General features: G+C 32.9%; 1 pseudogene; it reads right to left on the reverse strand.

The window, feature by feature from the left end:
* Positions 1-698: 698 nt before the first annotated feature.
* On the reverse strand, positions 699-16955 carry LOC115983476 (annotated as a pseudogene).
* Positions 16956-17684: the final 729 nt, after the last annotated feature.

A 17684-nucleotide genomic window follows, 5' to 3' on the forward strand; every position in this document is an offset into this window, starting at 1 on the left:
AATTCTTAAAGGTACTAAATAGTCTAAACATAGCTTATCAAAAAAAGTCTAAACATAAATTTATTACTTCTCCTCCATTACATGGATCACGATCATCACCATCCTAATGCTAACAATTCCATTCATTTCATTTTCAACACTTGTTGCAATGTTTTCCCTCTGTTGGAGGCTTGTTAAGTGTATTGAGGCACTCCACTAGCCTTCTTTGCCGATTGTGCAGACAAGGGTGGTGGATTCGACTCCCCAAACTAATTCAAAGTCCACAGAGAGAACCAATCAAGCACAAGCAAGTGGCAATCCAAAAAAAGGACCCAACAATCTTGTCATGCAATCTTTGTTTAAGGAACCTTTGCCTTGGCACAAATGACACCAAGAGTTGATACACAACACAACCATTCTATTGCTTGCCAATCAAGTAGTATTTTTCTTTGGGGCAACTTGAATATAGATGAGATTCTTTGGAGATTAAATCTTGTTTTTCCTTATATGTCTCAATTGAAAGGACTCTGTGATTATCAAACTTAGTCAGCTATGTCTCACGGGCCAACGTAGCTTAGATATCAGGGTTCAATGCCTTGGTCATACTCACAGTATTTCACCATGGTGAACTGTAAGCAGATAAGTGAAAGAGTTAATTCTTTTTCAATTAAAAACCTAAAGTAGTGAAATTTTAAATAAATAAATAAGGTAAATCTCCGTATGAAACATTTGTACAACTTCTTAAATAGCGCCTTACATTTGATAGTGTTTCTCTCACTACATGACACAAACTACACCTCTACCAAAAAATGTAAGGAATTAAGGTGTCAAAATCACAAAAGGAAGATTGCAAAATCCATGCTAAACAGTTACATCCATGATTATATAAATACATATGATTAAGATTTGAAGAATGTACAAAACGCTTTTTAGTTTACACAAGAAAAATTTTGAAGGAAAATAATGATGAATTCTCATCGACCCTGTTGGATAGCATCACCAATCATAGGTTTAGAAGCTTTTGCTGGTGAATTCCCTACATCACCCATAATGCTTGTACTGGCTGTTGATGAGTTGAAATAGCTAGTATCAATTGCACCCTCACCGATTACGTTGGTTATATCATCATATTTCCAATCTGTCAAATATCCTGGCCTTGAAGTTACAGTGCTCACTTCAATATCTCCAGAGAGCATTGCCACCACACGCAGCATTGATGGTCGTAACGTTGGGGATGCTTGAGTGCACAAAAGAGATACTCCTATTAGTCGTTTTGCTTCTTTCTCATTGAATTCTGATAATTTAGAGTCCACAAGATCAAATTCACAGTTGTTTTCATGCAACTGCCAAGCCTGAGAAAGATATATATTTTATCAGAGTAGCTTTACAATATTGTGTACAAGTGGTGGTAGTGAGTGATCCATTTGTTTCAATGAGATAACTTTCTAGTGGTTCAGAATATTCAATGAGATAACTTTCTAGTGGTTCAGAATATAGTACAGAAGTGGTGGAAGTGAGAATCCAATTGTTTCAATGAGTCTAGCTGTCCAAGTGTTCATAATATAGTATAAAGGTATTGTTAGTGAGTGTTCAAATTGTTTGAATGAACAAGACAACCATGTTTTAGTTTATTGGGGATCTATATAAAATCTACTTGTTTTCCCTAAAGTCACCCACAGGTTCATCTTGTGAATCTAACAGTCACTCCATTTTAAATACTCATTTTGAATGTTCTGTGACATATGGATGAGTGACACTGACAAGTCAAGATTGAAATATATTTCTATATAAGAGTGTGTAAACTTCAAAATCAAGAACATCACAAATTATGAATAATCAAGAACATGTGTGTTATCATGAATTTCATAAAATAACTTGGAACGAGACCATTACATAGTATTTGGTCACACAAAAAGTAGACTCTTACTCGCATAGATTTAGGTATGGAGACTCATTTGATTTCCCATTATGCTGCAAAGTAGACTCATTTTGCAAATACTCTAAATAAGCAAATAAAATTATTTTGCTTCCTTTAGATGTCCTAACTTTCCTCTTTATTTATTGATAAGTTATGATCCAAGTTTTGCTGGTACTTCAACTTTTGGCAGAACCAAAAAAATAAATATATTTATGGATGGATCGTCACTGTCATGAACCCAAAACACATATCCAAACAAAAATAAATGCTACTGAAACTTTTTGAATGAAAAAATCCATCCAATTAAAGAAAGATGTCTGTCATGGTGCACAAAAATATTGTTCATGCCCATTCAAGAAGATATATCTTTTCTTCTTCCAAGCTTGAGTTAGAATTTGGCCTGCCACTAACAAGCTCTAAAGCCACAACACCAAAGGCAAACACATCAGCCTTCTTTGTAAGGTGCCCACGCATGGCGTACTCCAGTGCAAGATACCCACTGCATCAGTAAAAATCACATATACAAATTAGTGCTAATTTAACTAAATCAATAAATAAATAAAAAGGATTATGTAATTCACAAAGACAAGGTGACAAGCTAAGCCTCTAGTATCTTACATAGTCCCTGCAACGCGCGTGCTTATGTGGGTCTTTTTATCATCATAAAGCTTGGCCAAGCCAAAGTCTGATATTTTGGGGATGAGATCAGATTCAAGTAGGATATTACTAGCCTTCACATCTCTCTGCACAATCCGAAGCCGTGACTCCTCATGAAGATAAGCTAAACCTCTTGACACACCCAAGCATATATCGAAGCGTGTTGACCAATCAAGATTCAAGGTTCTTTTTCCTGTCTCGTGCAAGCATATAAATTAAATCTACATAGTATAAATAAATACTTACACAATTAGCAACAGCAAAGATGCGTTCACATACCAAATAATGCTTGATCAAGACTTTTATTCTCTAAATACTCGTACACAAGGAGTCGTTTATCTCCCTCAATGCAACACCCATACAACTTCTCAAGGTTACGGTGTTGCACAGCAGATATAGTAGCAATCTCAGTTAGGAATTGGTTCTTTCCTTGATGTGATGTTACAGACAGTTGCTTCACAGCAATTACTCTCCCATCATTAAGTGTTCCCTATTCAATACAAAATACCAAACAAAATAATAAAGAATCTGTTTAAAGAATATCACTCATCTACGTTTAATTTTAATCTATTATAGTAAATAGAAAAGAAGAGTTTGGATAATTAGGATGGATGGCTTAATAGAGATGTAATTTAGACTTCTTATCTGATTGATGTCTTAAGTAAAGTCAAACAATGTAAAACAAAACCACACAATACCCAATTATACATAAAATTTATAAGGATAAATTTCAAAAAATTGTAGTTGCTTAATGGTCACCATCACCATGAACTTGCATGTCCATTTTAATCATTTTCAATTTTATGCCTCATACCATTCAAGGAAAAGTATCAGGCAGGAATGACAGGTTGCCCAATATAAATTTTCTACAAAACACTAGATTGACTTCATATGGCCCAAAACTTCGATTTCTAAAATAAAAAACTTGCTTTCTGGAGTGTTTTTCCTTCCAATGATACAAGCAATACATCTTGCAAGCTATAAACTACCAAAAACGTAATCTTACGGATCCCATTTCATAGATCAGGTAACGAACCTTACTAATGTCTAGAAAAGAAGGAATAAAAAAAATAAAAATAAAAAACTTTTATGCTCCAAGTAAATATAATCTTGTTTGGACTTCAATTATTTGGTCGGAATCTCCTAATACTAAAAGATTTTGGAAATTCTTTATTCATACCAACTGTGATTACTCAAACTACTATACCCTCCACAAAATGTAATTAACCATCTATTGGTTCCCATGATTATCAAATCTAACAAACATCAGCCAGAGATGATTTTTTCTTGACTAGTCCTTTTTTAACAATCTTAAACAACTACTCAAACTTTAAACCATCCATGAGGATATTAATTTTCCATAATCAACAATGCAGGATTTTATCATAGTTTTTTTAGAGTGAGACTACATAGAATGTGTCCAATAAATTTTTTTTTTTGGGGGCAAATTACATTTTAAACTATATAGTTTGGGTTGATTGCAATTGAAGCCTAAACTTTAAAAAGTTTCAATTCACCTCCTCCATCTATTTTTTCCAAAATCATTTACCAAATACATGTGCCTATACAACTGTGTTTCACAAAGCTTAATGACACAAATTTGACACCTAATAATATAAAAAAAGGAAATACGGCGTTATTTTGGACTTACCAAAGTGCACCCTTTTGGACTCGGGTAAGTAAATGGCATTAAGGAAATAGGGATAGAAGGGGTTGGTTAATTGAAAGTTCTCCTTGCTAATTTGCTAAGTGGAAATGTGGTTTTTTAGTTTTGCATTATTTTGTAATTTGGTTTGTTAGTTTCTGGGATTTTGTCCCTGACCTGTGTATTTGGGTAGTCAATCATGGTTGCGTAGTTTAGATATTGTTGTCTAGTTATAGTTGGGAGCTATTTGCTCTGTTGTAGCCCTTAACTGTTGTGGCTGGTTTCAGCTTGTTGCTTAATAAAATTCACTTGATTATTGGTGAAAAAAAAAACTTTCTACTTCTAAGCAAAGTAGAAAGATAACAATAAAAGAAGATGAATGTGAATTAGAACTAGTAAAAGAAATAGAAAGGGGCATATGGATGTGGGATTATGAATCTTCATTTATTTTTGGATCAATTTAATTCTACAGCAATTGCAACTGCAGCTTCTCGCCAATCATAGGAACAAGATATCATGGTAAAGACAACCAAGTAATTTCACAAAAAATGGAAAAAGAAAATAAAAGGATAATATAAAAGGAAAGAAAAAGGGTGATGTTTAACTCTCTGATTTTTCAATAGCTATTTCTTGGAAATATCAATAGATGTATAGAAGCTCTAAACTTATATCAGACAGTCAACTTTAAGGCAAAGGATCGGTTTCAGCCACTAAAGTTCTTGATTAGAATAAGGAATTACCTTATAAACTGGTCCAAATCCTCCCTCTCCGAGCTTATTATCAGGATTAAAATCTTCTGTAGCTGTCTTTAGTTCAGCATAGCTGAAAGTGAATGTTTTAGCATCTATTCCAAGGAGCTCTGCAATGTCAACATAAACACAGGTTGTAACACTGAATCCAATAACAAGTAATCAATTTGCTTGAGAGGTTTAAAGCAGAAAACTCAGCCACGTTTTTGCAAACTAAATGAGGAACTATCCTTTTCTTAAGCATCAATGATCAATGTGTTTTAGTCCAGAATGTTGTTGGACTGAAGCAGGAGATTGGGTAGCAAGCTAAATAAATGGGAATTTGTCGATAGCCTTTGTCTATTGCCTGGAGCTTCATTGGCCATATAAATTATGTTTCTCCCTACTCCTTTTTGGTCATATGTCTGTTTGTGTGTGCATGCATATTATTCCAGGACATGTATAGAAAGAGGTTTCAGTAAAAATGCTTATGTATACAAGAAATGATACACTGCATTTTATACTCAACCTATTATGGAGTATGCAGAGGCCACCTCACTAATAGCGAGTACCATAGCATCACATAAGGAAAGAGTTTCTAACATGTAGAGAAAACTGAATAAAGCTTGACAACTATCATCATGCATGTGCAACATGATTTTTGGCTTACCTTCACCATCATGGGTTGGCAGTTTTCTTCTTCGAACAATATAGAAAACAATGAAAACAGCCAGAAAGCTCACAACCCCAACACCAACAACGAGGCCCACAATCAGACCAGTCCTATTCTTGTTGCTGCTTGGAGGACTGTTACTAACAGTGGGTGTAAATTCTATAACAAAGTAAGATAGTCAATAATATGTTACTAAATTGTGAGGAAACTGATACCTAATCTTTCTAAATGGCATCTATAGTTTCTGCACTTTTTTACCTGGTGTAGCACTGATGGCTGAACTAGAAGGCCCATAAGTACCTTGAGCAGGTACACAGCAAGTCCCCTTTCCAGCCCAAAAGAGATGGATTTCAAGGTAGTTTTGTGATACCTGAACATTATCATATTCCTTCTGAACAGCTACAAAAGAGGCACCACCAGCTTCCTTTGTATGTCAAAATCCTTTAAAACAAGATTCCCCTGGAGTAAACAAATTCAAAAATTAAAAAAAAAAAAAAAAAAAAATGAGGATAAGAGGAAAGAGGTCATTTTATAGGAAAATTGGAGAGGGAATACATCAAAGGTTTAATTCAAAATCCTTATCATGATTATAGACATATTTTGAATATCAAAACTATTTTGAGTTTTGGAAATAAATTGCAAAAAAAGTGAAGAAATCACGGAGGTAATGGTTGTACCGTACTTGACAAAAATTCTGAGAAAAATAAGATCAAAATAGATAGTTAAAGAAAACATGTGGAGGGGCCAAAATAGAGAACTGCTAGTGGCAAATTTAGAATTGATAAGATAATTTCAATTGTAAATATGCATCATATTCAACAAAAATCTATATTGATGAATAAGACGGTCAATATATTTGTATCTTATACTCTTTTTATGTAAAGAAATATACACTTAGATTGGCCTCATAATCCCTAGTCATGATCATGGTGCGAAATTATTAAACTACACAATTAACGGTTAGCAAAGAAACTTACACTTATATACTAGAGTGAATAAACTTTTTAGGAAATGCAAACTTCATTTTAAAAGAAAACGCTAAAGTTCTAAAACAATTCAAAAATATGATGCAGACCTGGATATAAATATCGAAGACACGCCTCCCAAGACTTTGCCATGTGTTAGAGTTTACAAAAGCTATTTCTGCAAACTGGAGGCTCACAGTGTAGTTTCCATTCTCAAGCCCTAGGCCATAGTATCGTAATGATGAAGCAGAGAGTCGAGCTGTTTGGAACAGCTCTGAGTCTAAAGTATTTGTGAATTGTGATAACGAAGAACTTGTATACTGAGCATTATTGGACCCACTAAAATATCCAACATTACTAACTGCCCACCTTTCTGTGTCAACCACATAATATGTGGCTGGACCAAGTGTCTCATTATCTCTCTCATAACAATCCCATTAGAAGAGATAATCTAAGGTCCACCACACTTAATTGCAAACTCAAAATCTGTAAACAATATATTAAAAAAAAAAAAAAACAATCCTTGATGTGTAAGCTCAAAAAAGGTAATTAAAATTACTGTATATTGAATTAACATTGGAATGTAGCTGTGATGCATTGCCAATTTAGCCCTTAAAAAGATAGATCTAATATTCATGTGTACTAAAAATTTGGAATGCATCTTGATTTTACGGTGTCCATATCAATATTTTGTAAGCATTTGAAGTTTCATCAGTTCGTATTCTGCTTAGAAGCACCAATCCTAGAGTATAATCTTCTTGTAATTTGGCCTCAATACCTACTATTACTTTCCAATCTTACAATCAAGTGTGATTTTTTAAATTGTACTTACATCTTCCAATGCCTTGATTGCAAGGAAAACCCCGTTGAAGACAGGTCAATCCTGAAGGCAAACACTAAAGCAGAACAGAAATGCACTTAGGCAAGGAATATGTAGCTTAATGACATAAAACATTAGTTATTAAAGCAGATATATCTGATTGATGCAAATATTCTTATTAGGATTAGGTTTCCACTCATGTAATTAGAAATGATCTCTTAGCAATATGCTCATAAGCATTCTCTTAATAATACTAAACCGTGATTGCCCCATGATGAAAGAGGTTTCTTTAAATGATTTACGACTTGTGGTTTTCCAATGTAAGGCATTACTTGCAATCAAAAAAAGTAAATAAATAAATAAATAAATAAATATATATATATATATATATATATATGAAATTGATCATGAAGAGAAACATATAATATTTATGCAAAAGCGGTGTTTTTCTTTTGGGGTGGGGGGAGGGGCAATTTAATCAAATGGGCTTTGATAGTCTGATTAAATGGGCTTTGATAGTCCCCATTACTCCCCTAGGTATCAAATCAGCTAATTACTCTTCATTTTTATCAATGTTTTGTACCAGCAGAACATATAGATTAGGTGTCATTTGACCATGTAAATAAAATGATATAACCAGGCTTGACCCATTCTAATTATTCTTTTGTTGCATATTTTGGTAATTGATGAATCCTGAGTTGTTGGAGCTGGAAACCCCATTTCCCATGCTCAGGATCTCCACTTGTGAGGCTTAAGAGAATATTTTCTACTTCTTCCTTTTTCTCTTCAACTTCCAACAATTTTCTTTTTCACTTCCAAATATTTCCCAGCCTTCTCCACAACAAAAACTAGCCCTACCAATCCCAAAACTCAACAAATCTCAAATTAGTTTGATATCAAAGCTTTTGTCCTGCATCAGACCCTATTGATTCACTCCTTTTAATGAACATGTCTAAGTAATATACATGCTATCAACTTCTAACAGCTTCATCACCATAATTGACAAGAAAATAACATTTTAAACTTGATTAGAAACTGGTTTCATTATAGTAACACTCAAGCATTAAAATAAGAAAATATTGCATCGAGAAATTTACCTACTGTTTGAACCTTCTATTGTGAAATTGTTGGCAACTAAATTACTGCATATTATACAGCATAAGATCTGAATGTCAGTTTTTATTCAAGAGTAGCAAGTTATAGAATATCATAAACATAAATATAATATAAGATATTTTCAAATACAATAGTAACATACAATTGTAAATTTTGTTTGCTAACCCAAGAAGGAAAGCTTCCCTGTAAATTATTGTAAGACAAATCACTGCAATCATAACATAAGAAGGATGTTAGATACATGATCCATTCAACTGGTAAACAATCCCATGTTCAGTACCAAATTACGCATTAGACAATTGACACTGATGCTCTGAAACAAAATTTTGAAGCCACATTATTCAAAATTTAGAACCTCTATTTTTCTATGTTTGCTAATAATGCCATGCTTGTTTATGCTATTAGCTACACATGGAAATCCATGTATACTCTTTTATGAGGCTATAAGATTAGGCCAGTACAATTAATCCATTGGTGATACAGCATTTATTATTTTCTGTAATTGCTTGCTTATAGATATAAAGAAAATACCCTCCCCACCCACCCACACACCCCCCCCCCCCCCACCCCAAAGAAAAAAAGAAAGGAAACACTTCCATCATTTTAGAGTAATCGCTAAATTATTACGCGGAGATCAAATCTTTGATTAACCTGAGTGTGTTATAACCTCCCAATGTAAAAGCATCTGCTCCATAAGATTGTTATAGCTCACTACATATAAATGTTCGCTTAGCTCATACAAGATTTTGGGATGTGGTACTCAATGTTTTTCTACTAAAATACCATCGTAAATAGCTTAGCACTAATATGAGATCAAATTCATACTACCCTCTTGACATCAGACTGAATATAACTCCTTGTACATATGCATTGGAAATTCAAAAAATCCTTATACAAATAGGGATTTCAATCAAAAAGCTAATTGTTAGACACCTCCATTTTAAATGTATCATAATGTAGTTAAATGCAAATAATGTCTTTATGTACTTACATGTTGAGAAGAGACCCACTTTTTTGTGCAGGCATAGTGTCGTTTAACTTATTACTTCCAAGAAACCTGATAATGAAGGCAAGAAATTAAGAAATTAAGAATAATATTGGGATGTATAATATGAAATTAAGAAAATGAGGTATATTACAAGAAAGAGAGCGAACTCAAATTGAAAAGTGCATTTGGAATCTGTCCTGTTATATTGTTGAAGCTCAAATCCCTAAAAAAGTTAAACAATATTATTATTATGTATTGATAACAAAACTATAATCACATGGTTGTGATTCATAAAACTAGTTATCGACAAGTAATTAACAATTATAACCCTTACACACTATCCCAACAAGAAAGAAGGAAAAAGAAAAGGATAGAGAAAAGATAAGAGTGGAAAAGAAATAGGAAGAACTTGAAATACAATGAATTTCCCCTAATCCAATTACAAACAGGGTGAGTTCATTTTGCAAGCCAAGAGAAACCTGATAACAATATCACTTAATTTGATCAGTATTTACCACATAAATTTTAATATAGGAACCCACATAAATTTCTTTCTTCAGGTTGGGGTTGCCCAACCTAATAAATTGCATAAATGTTCCTAGTTCTATTGCTTTGAACAACAATCAAATTCAACCTAAATTCCAACATTGTGTGTATCTAAAATTCTAGATAGTCACCCACCAATGGGAATTTCTTACAGCTGTGACAACTTTAAGTATTTTCCTATATTTGATGGAATTGAATCAGAAATGTTATTATTCCTCAGCATTTTGCAACAGATGCAACTAAACTGTTATATTATATATTGGAAAAGCAACAAAGAAGAAAGAAAATATGGATATTCATAATTAGGAATCTGAAACATAGACGCTTGGGCATTTTCTTACAAGGTACTTAGAGATTTCATATTCCTTATAAAAGCCAGTGAAGAGCTCCCATTAGACAAATCACTTATTCTCCTACAATAATATCACACATGAGACTGTTAACTTTACAAGATCTGCAAAATACAAATAAAAGTAACTAAGAGATGTTGACACTCACAACTCTGTTAGAGAAATCAAATTGGAAAACACTGAGGGTATTGGACCTTCTAAAGAGTTTCCTTCAAGCTTCCTACCAAAATCATTTTGGAGTAGTTAATCATAAATTGTGCACAAATGCATCTCTTCTGTAGAATGTACAAGTACACACTAAAATTTTATCAATAATAACTTTGACTTTGTAATAAAAATTGAGCCTTATCAAGTATGATTTAGAGAGAAGCAAATAGGATAAGGCTAACAATTGTCTTACAAGGTAGTAAGCTTTGACCAATTCCCAATGAAGTCAGGTATCCTACCTGTTAGTTCAGTGTCTGAAGCCCACCTGAGACCATAAGAAATCTCTTTTCACACAATCTAATCACAATTTTTTGTTTTAATACTCATCATTATGTAAATTTTAGAAAGTTTGCAGGTGAGAAAAGTAGTAAGCTAGTTCTTACACTATCGCAAGGCTTTTTAAATTAGCAAATGTCGAAGGAATCGCACCACTTATTCCAGAACCATCAAAGTAGCTATCAAGGTAAAGAATTTTCATGAATAAAATTATTTTAATATCCTATCCTCAACTCAAATTAAAATTTAGTAGTAACAGTTAATGAATTTAACAACCAAAGGAAAGGTCTCAAGCCATTTGTGGCAATTAATATAACAATTTTCAAAATTTCTCATGGTAAGTATCTACAAAATATATCATTTTCACCATATCATTTTTGGCAACTAATAGTACTTGACTTTATCATGTAAAATATATATTAAAAAAATATGATTACATTGTTTTCTGTCCTGGGATAAAATAGATAATCTTGCATTTGCAAAACCTTGCAATATGGCATATGAGATTTGTTGTCACAAAGTTCCTATAATCTCGAGCAACAAATAGGATATTACTAGAAGCTTTACTAGAACCATTTCCAAAGTCTGCCTCCCCTAGCTATAAAATAAAATCAAATTGATTTTCAGAACGTTCACTGAAAATGGAAAGCTTTATGGTACTAGAACTTACAGCTATTGTAATTTCACTAAATTGCCAAGCTCAAATGGGAGAGAACCAGTGAAGTTATTTGTCGAAAAAGACCTACAAAATTAACAAGTATAACAATATATGAATTATAATTTATAAACAAGGACTTGATTGTCTTAGGGTGCAGATCATCAAGATCAAGTGCGTGAGATATAGAATTCCAGCCCAAAAAAAAAAAAAAAAAAAAAAAAAAGACATGAAATGCAGAAAGCATCAAAGTAGGTGTATAATTGCATCATGGTGACTACTAAATTCATATTTTTGTGATTCTTCATTATTTTTAATGGGAAGTCACACATGCATCCTATTATTGAGGGAGGAGGAAATTCCATTTGAGATAGACCTTATCAAAAAACCTTTCTTCAAATAAATTACAATAAAAGAATGGTTGAAACAACACCACCAAGATGCCACATAGATGACTTACAAATTTTGAATGATGGTAACTTACAATGATAGTAAATCTGTAAGATTTCCAAGTTCCTTTGGAAGTGTCCCTGATAATGCATTGATGGCAAAACTCCTAATTTATTAAACATCAAAGGAAATAGAAAGGTTAGCTGACATTAGACGTACAATATCCTTTGCGTTTCAAACCAAAATTGAGACAGGCTTACAGGTATTGCATGTGATATAGTTTGCCGATGGATGCAGACAAGTTACCAGTCAAGTAATTTTGGCCCAAATTCCTGTAAGAAATATTGGAAACATAGCACATTTAACAAAATATAATGAAAATGAACCATCCTTGAAAACTAGTACACCATATCTGCTACAAAATTCAATTGGTTTACATGATGCAGTACACTTTCAAGGTCTATGTTCAATCCTAGCTTACATGAAAAAGAAGGTAATCCATATTCATACAAAACACAAGTTGTGATACCCCAATTTGATTGATTATGTGATGTGTGTGGATGTATGATGAGTCCCACATCGGATATTTACTGGGTTGAACTGGGCTTTATTAACAACTACAAGGAGTCTCAATTGTGACTAGTCCTTTTGAGGTATAGCGCAGATGTGGCTAGCGCTTTTCCTTGAGTCGTTACACAAGTAAACAAATATATCAAGAAGATATTGTACAGATTGAAGAGGAAAGTCAAAGTCCATAGTTCATCTGGAATTACGCCAACTACATTCAGGGCATAAGCCTTCCTGTAAAAGGGAAAAAAGAAACATCAACCATGAAAAAAAAGATTCATATACTGAAGATGCCCAAGATATTTTGAAGTGTAGTTTCTGCAACTTACCTAATTTTGCAGAACTTTCAATGAATTTTTTTTTTTTTTTTTAAATGAAAAAAGGGGGGATTATCATATTGTATATGAATTTAATTCATGGATCGCTAAAACTATAAGCTTAGTAAAGGTGGCAAATTGAATGACTACTCAAGAATATTAGTAATTAATATCATAAAAGCTCTCTACAAGCACAATGTTTACATATAATGGTGTGAGTTTCCAATTAATGGCCATATACCCTAGTGGCATTCTGCTCCCTTCTTAAGGGTTTAGATCCGAGGGTCAAACTCAAATCCCCTTAACCTGCACTTTGCAAAAATAATACATATTGAGGTCCCATCTGATTATCCTTTGCAAGGATTTAGATTTTATTCTTTTGTTTGCGCTAAATGCATCTCAAATTGTGCTTGTATACTCCAATAGTATAAAACTCATGGTTCATTGTACAAAACCAAATTTGTACTAGTGAAATGTGGTACAAGAAGAAAATGAGCATAGGAGAAGATAAAATTAACCATCAATATATAAATCCAAGAAACCACATGAACTTTTAAGTTATAAAACACAAGTGTGTGCGCGCGCACACTCAAAGAACTTATCTCTTCAAAAAAAAAAAATTTCAATTCCTTTCTCCATTTCTACACTGGAAGATTGAGTTCAAGTAAAGTTCCCATTTTATATTACCATGTGAATTTATAAAGTTGACACATTTTATCTTTTCATTTTTGGTCATCATATAGATGATTCATACATGAGTTTTTATTTAAGAGGATATTATGACAAGGCCTCCTTATGATGTCTCCATGACCTCGCCTTACTCCTTAGGATTCTATGGCCAATTTCATGCAAAACTCAATAATTTTAAAGCTCACACATCCATCATAGGTATTGGTTTGACCAACAGATGCCACCAACTTAAATTGGTGCATGAAGATACATTTCCTCAAATTTTAAGCAGCAAAATAATTTATCTTTTATGCTTAAATTTGATGGTATGATGTTTGTATGACACTACATGCTCAAAAACCTTTAAAATAAAGGAACAGAACATGGGGATCACCATGAGGGCACACCCACGACAGATTAGATCTTCTAATTAGAAAAAGGCTGACTTGGGTGGCAAAAAATTCTCATTTGTTTGACTGCTGTAACACACACACACACATTAAAATAAAAGAACAGCACATGGGAAGCACCATGAGGGCACACCCATGACAGATTAGCTCTTCTAATTAAAAAAGGGTTACTTGGGTAGCCAAAAAAATTCTCATTTGTTTGACTGCTGTCACACACACACACACATATATATTTAGAGGGAAACACACAACCACCACCCCTTCCCCCGAGTTTTGAATGTAACATTCAATTCCATGAGTATCATGTTATGTGAAAACCATAGACATCCATTAAAATAAAAGATGTATTGCTCATGTGATGACACTTGTCAATATTTAGAACTATATTTTCACATAAAGAAATACCATAGGGGGATTTTGTATTAAACTCAAAAACCTCAAGAAGGTAAAATGTTACATAATTAACAATTTACTGGTAAAACAATACCGCAAGGGGTTTAAGTGTTACACTCAAAACCTCAATGTGTTATGTTTTTAGGGGAAACTATATGGGATTTTGAGCATATTTTTATCCTAAAATGAATGGTAGAAATTGGCATAGAAAAATGACATGGGGTAGTATATATCTCAATAAATGACTCTGCTTTCCCTTATCTATTTCTCAATGCAATATAGAGTAGGTTTATTAATAAGCTCTCATCTGAATAATACCTCTTCATTTCCTCTATAAAAATACCAAGATGGAAGACGAGTTGAGACCTATGTTACCTACCAACAAAAAGAACTATTATCAGCCATGAACTATTACCTAAGTTAAGTTCACTTCAGAAATATCCACCTCTATACCCAAAAAACTAACAAAATTTTGATGATTAGTTGGTGTATGTCAGATGGGGGTACTACACACGGGAGAATAATCCAGAGCTTGAGGAGCTCTAAACACCCTTAAATAAATAAATAAACACCCAGTCCAATAACGAAAAGTTAAGGACAAGCATTATAAAACAACGGATATGAATAGGGATTTTTGTAATGCACATTGGCAACTCACGTCATCTGTCAAATTCTTTTTTTTTTTTTAAAGGTTATTACTACTTTCCTCTGCCATTCTATAAAGGTACATAAAATTTTAGTATATGATAACATATAAAAATAAGTTTTGCTACTAGGCAACCAGTTAATATATAATATCCTCTTCATCAACCAGTTAATATAATATATCCAACAGTTTTGATACTAATTCTTTAACCAATATCGAAAATAAACTTAAACCTTTTCAACAACCAGTCAGATATAACAGAGGTGATCCCCTTGCTTTTCGTTTTAGTTCAATAAAAAATTATAATAAAAAAAATGCAATTTACATTAAACTATTTTTTTATTGAATGTGTAGAAATTGTAATTCTATGCAAAAATGGCATGGGAAACAAAAAATGAGGATATATATATAAAAGAAAGAAACGTACAATTGGGTAATGTGACAAGTAGAGTTACTATTGTACGAACAGTCACATTTGATAAAGGGGTTGTGGTTTTGGTCATCAAAACTTGTGGAGTCGATGGCTGCTCCACTGCATGGTTCCCCACTTATATTCCATTGATTTGATGATGCTGAGATCCCCCATTTTTGAAATATTGTATTCAATGCTGTCACTGCAATCATATTCACAATTAAACATCATTGTGATCAATCTGATATACACCCTCCAAAATTGCGACTGTTTAAAAGAACAATTTTATTTAGAAAAAAAGAGCGAAATTTTATAAAATTATTATACTAAAAAAATAAATAGTTTATTTTTATTTTGAGCCCATCCTAAACAGAGAAAAATGTTGTGTTTGTAAAAAAGAACTTTCTAATCATTGAAACCCATCATAGATTAGACCGTAAAATAAATCCCACTCAATTAACAAATATCCGAATTGTCTAAAACTAATAAATCTACCAATATTTTTTTTTTAAAGAATTAAAATTACAATTAACCCACTTTTAAAGGGTATAAAATATATATATATATATATATATATCAATCAGTGAATGAATTTTTATTTTTTTAATGAAACAGTGAGTAAAATCCATGTGACATAGATTTCACTATATGACCAAAAAAAAATCTTTCATAACTTTTTTTTTTTCTTTTTAATTTACTAAGTTGGTGGCCTTTGAAATTTCAATATATATATATATATATATATAGAGAGAGAGAGAGAGAGAGAGAGAGAGAGCATTGCTCATAGCTGTCTGATTATTTAGTTAAATATGTAATTATTAATTTATGATGTACCCAAGCCCCACTAATACTACTATATAGTATTTACCACCACCCCAATAATGTAATGGCTGACACCACAAGTTGCCAGCACAATTGTAAAGCTAAGCTAGCTATTGAAATGATGATAATATCAAAAGTACAATATCTACCTTGCACTTATCAACATGATTTGTTGGTTTGGGGCTCTTATTAACTTCATCCATAGCTAGATTTGCAAGCTATAGCCCAATCAAATTCTAAAAGCTAGCCTTTTATATATTACTTCAAGTTTTGTACTTCAACAATTATAAACACACACAGTTTTTGGCATTCATTGTTTATTTATTGGATTATAACCCAAAATACAAAAAAAAAAAGTTTCGTATTGCTGTTCATATGTAACAAATGCAGAAGACAAAAAAAACTCTGATCAGCCAAGAACATTAATATGTAATAAACTCTGTGGGTGTGTGTGTGTGTGAGTGAGAGAGAGAGAGAGGCACACCTTCAGCAGGATCTGTAGCAGATGGGGTTCGATTTTGAGCTTGAGCTAACTCAAAAAGTTGGCCAAAGATGCAAGCAACACAAAAGCCTAAAACTAGAAGAGGTGATGATCCTACCATGACTACAAATTTTTTCTCTATACGGGATTCATTAACAAAATAGAAGTGCAAATGAGAGATATTACAGAAGGGCTAGAGAGAGAAAGAGAGAGAGAGAAGAAAAGAGGAAGATAAAAAGCTTCTCATAGATATGCAAAGCCGCCACACCATCTACTCTATCTGACTAAATGCATTTCTTAAAGTATACAAATTCCCATGTTCAAATATATCCATTGGTAAATATACTAAATATAAAAATGGCAATAGCTAGGGACAGAAAGTTGACCATTGTTTAGGTTAGCAAAAAAAGTTGACCATTGTTTATAAAACACTACATAATTGATGCATTCATATCATGCTGATGCGGTTTGGTTGTTAGTTACATCATGCCCCTTTCTTCTTCATCAAAAAAAAAAAGTTACATCATGCCCCACTCACGCGCCCCTAGCTATTGGTGTCAACTTGGGTGCAGTTTGGATCTGTGTCCACGGCTGCGTTATATGTTTTCACGCGTTTCCAGTTTTTTTTTTTTTTTTTTTTCAGCCGCGCTTTTGACTAAGTCATTAGTGAACAGTGCACCTATACACTGTTCATGAATTTCACAAATTACACTTTTCAACAATTTTTTCATTAAAAATGGGTCCCACAATACTATTCACATATTTAAAAATTATTTTGTTACAGTGTTTTCAGTTTCAGCAAAATAAGAGGGGGTTTGGATTCACGTTCATGTCTCACGTCCCTTTTTTTTTTTTTTTTTTTTTTTTTTTGGCACATGTTTCAGGAGGTTTGCGGTTACTGTTTATGAACAGTAGCCGTAAAGGTTGACTTTTCAACCATGAATAATGCATCTATGCATTGTTCACGGACCCACAAATATCACTTTCTAACAATTTTTTCATTAAAAATGGGTTTCACGACACTATTCACACATTTAAAAATTATTTTGTTACA

The sequence above is a fragment of the Quercus lobata genome, chromosome 4 (genome assembly GCF_001633185.2).
Source record: "Quercus lobata isolate SW786 chromosome 4, ValleyOak3.0 Primary Assembly, whole genome shotgun sequence".
Lineage (NCBI taxonomy): Eukaryota > Viridiplantae > Streptophyta > Magnoliopsida > Fagales > Fagaceae > Quercus > Quercus lobata.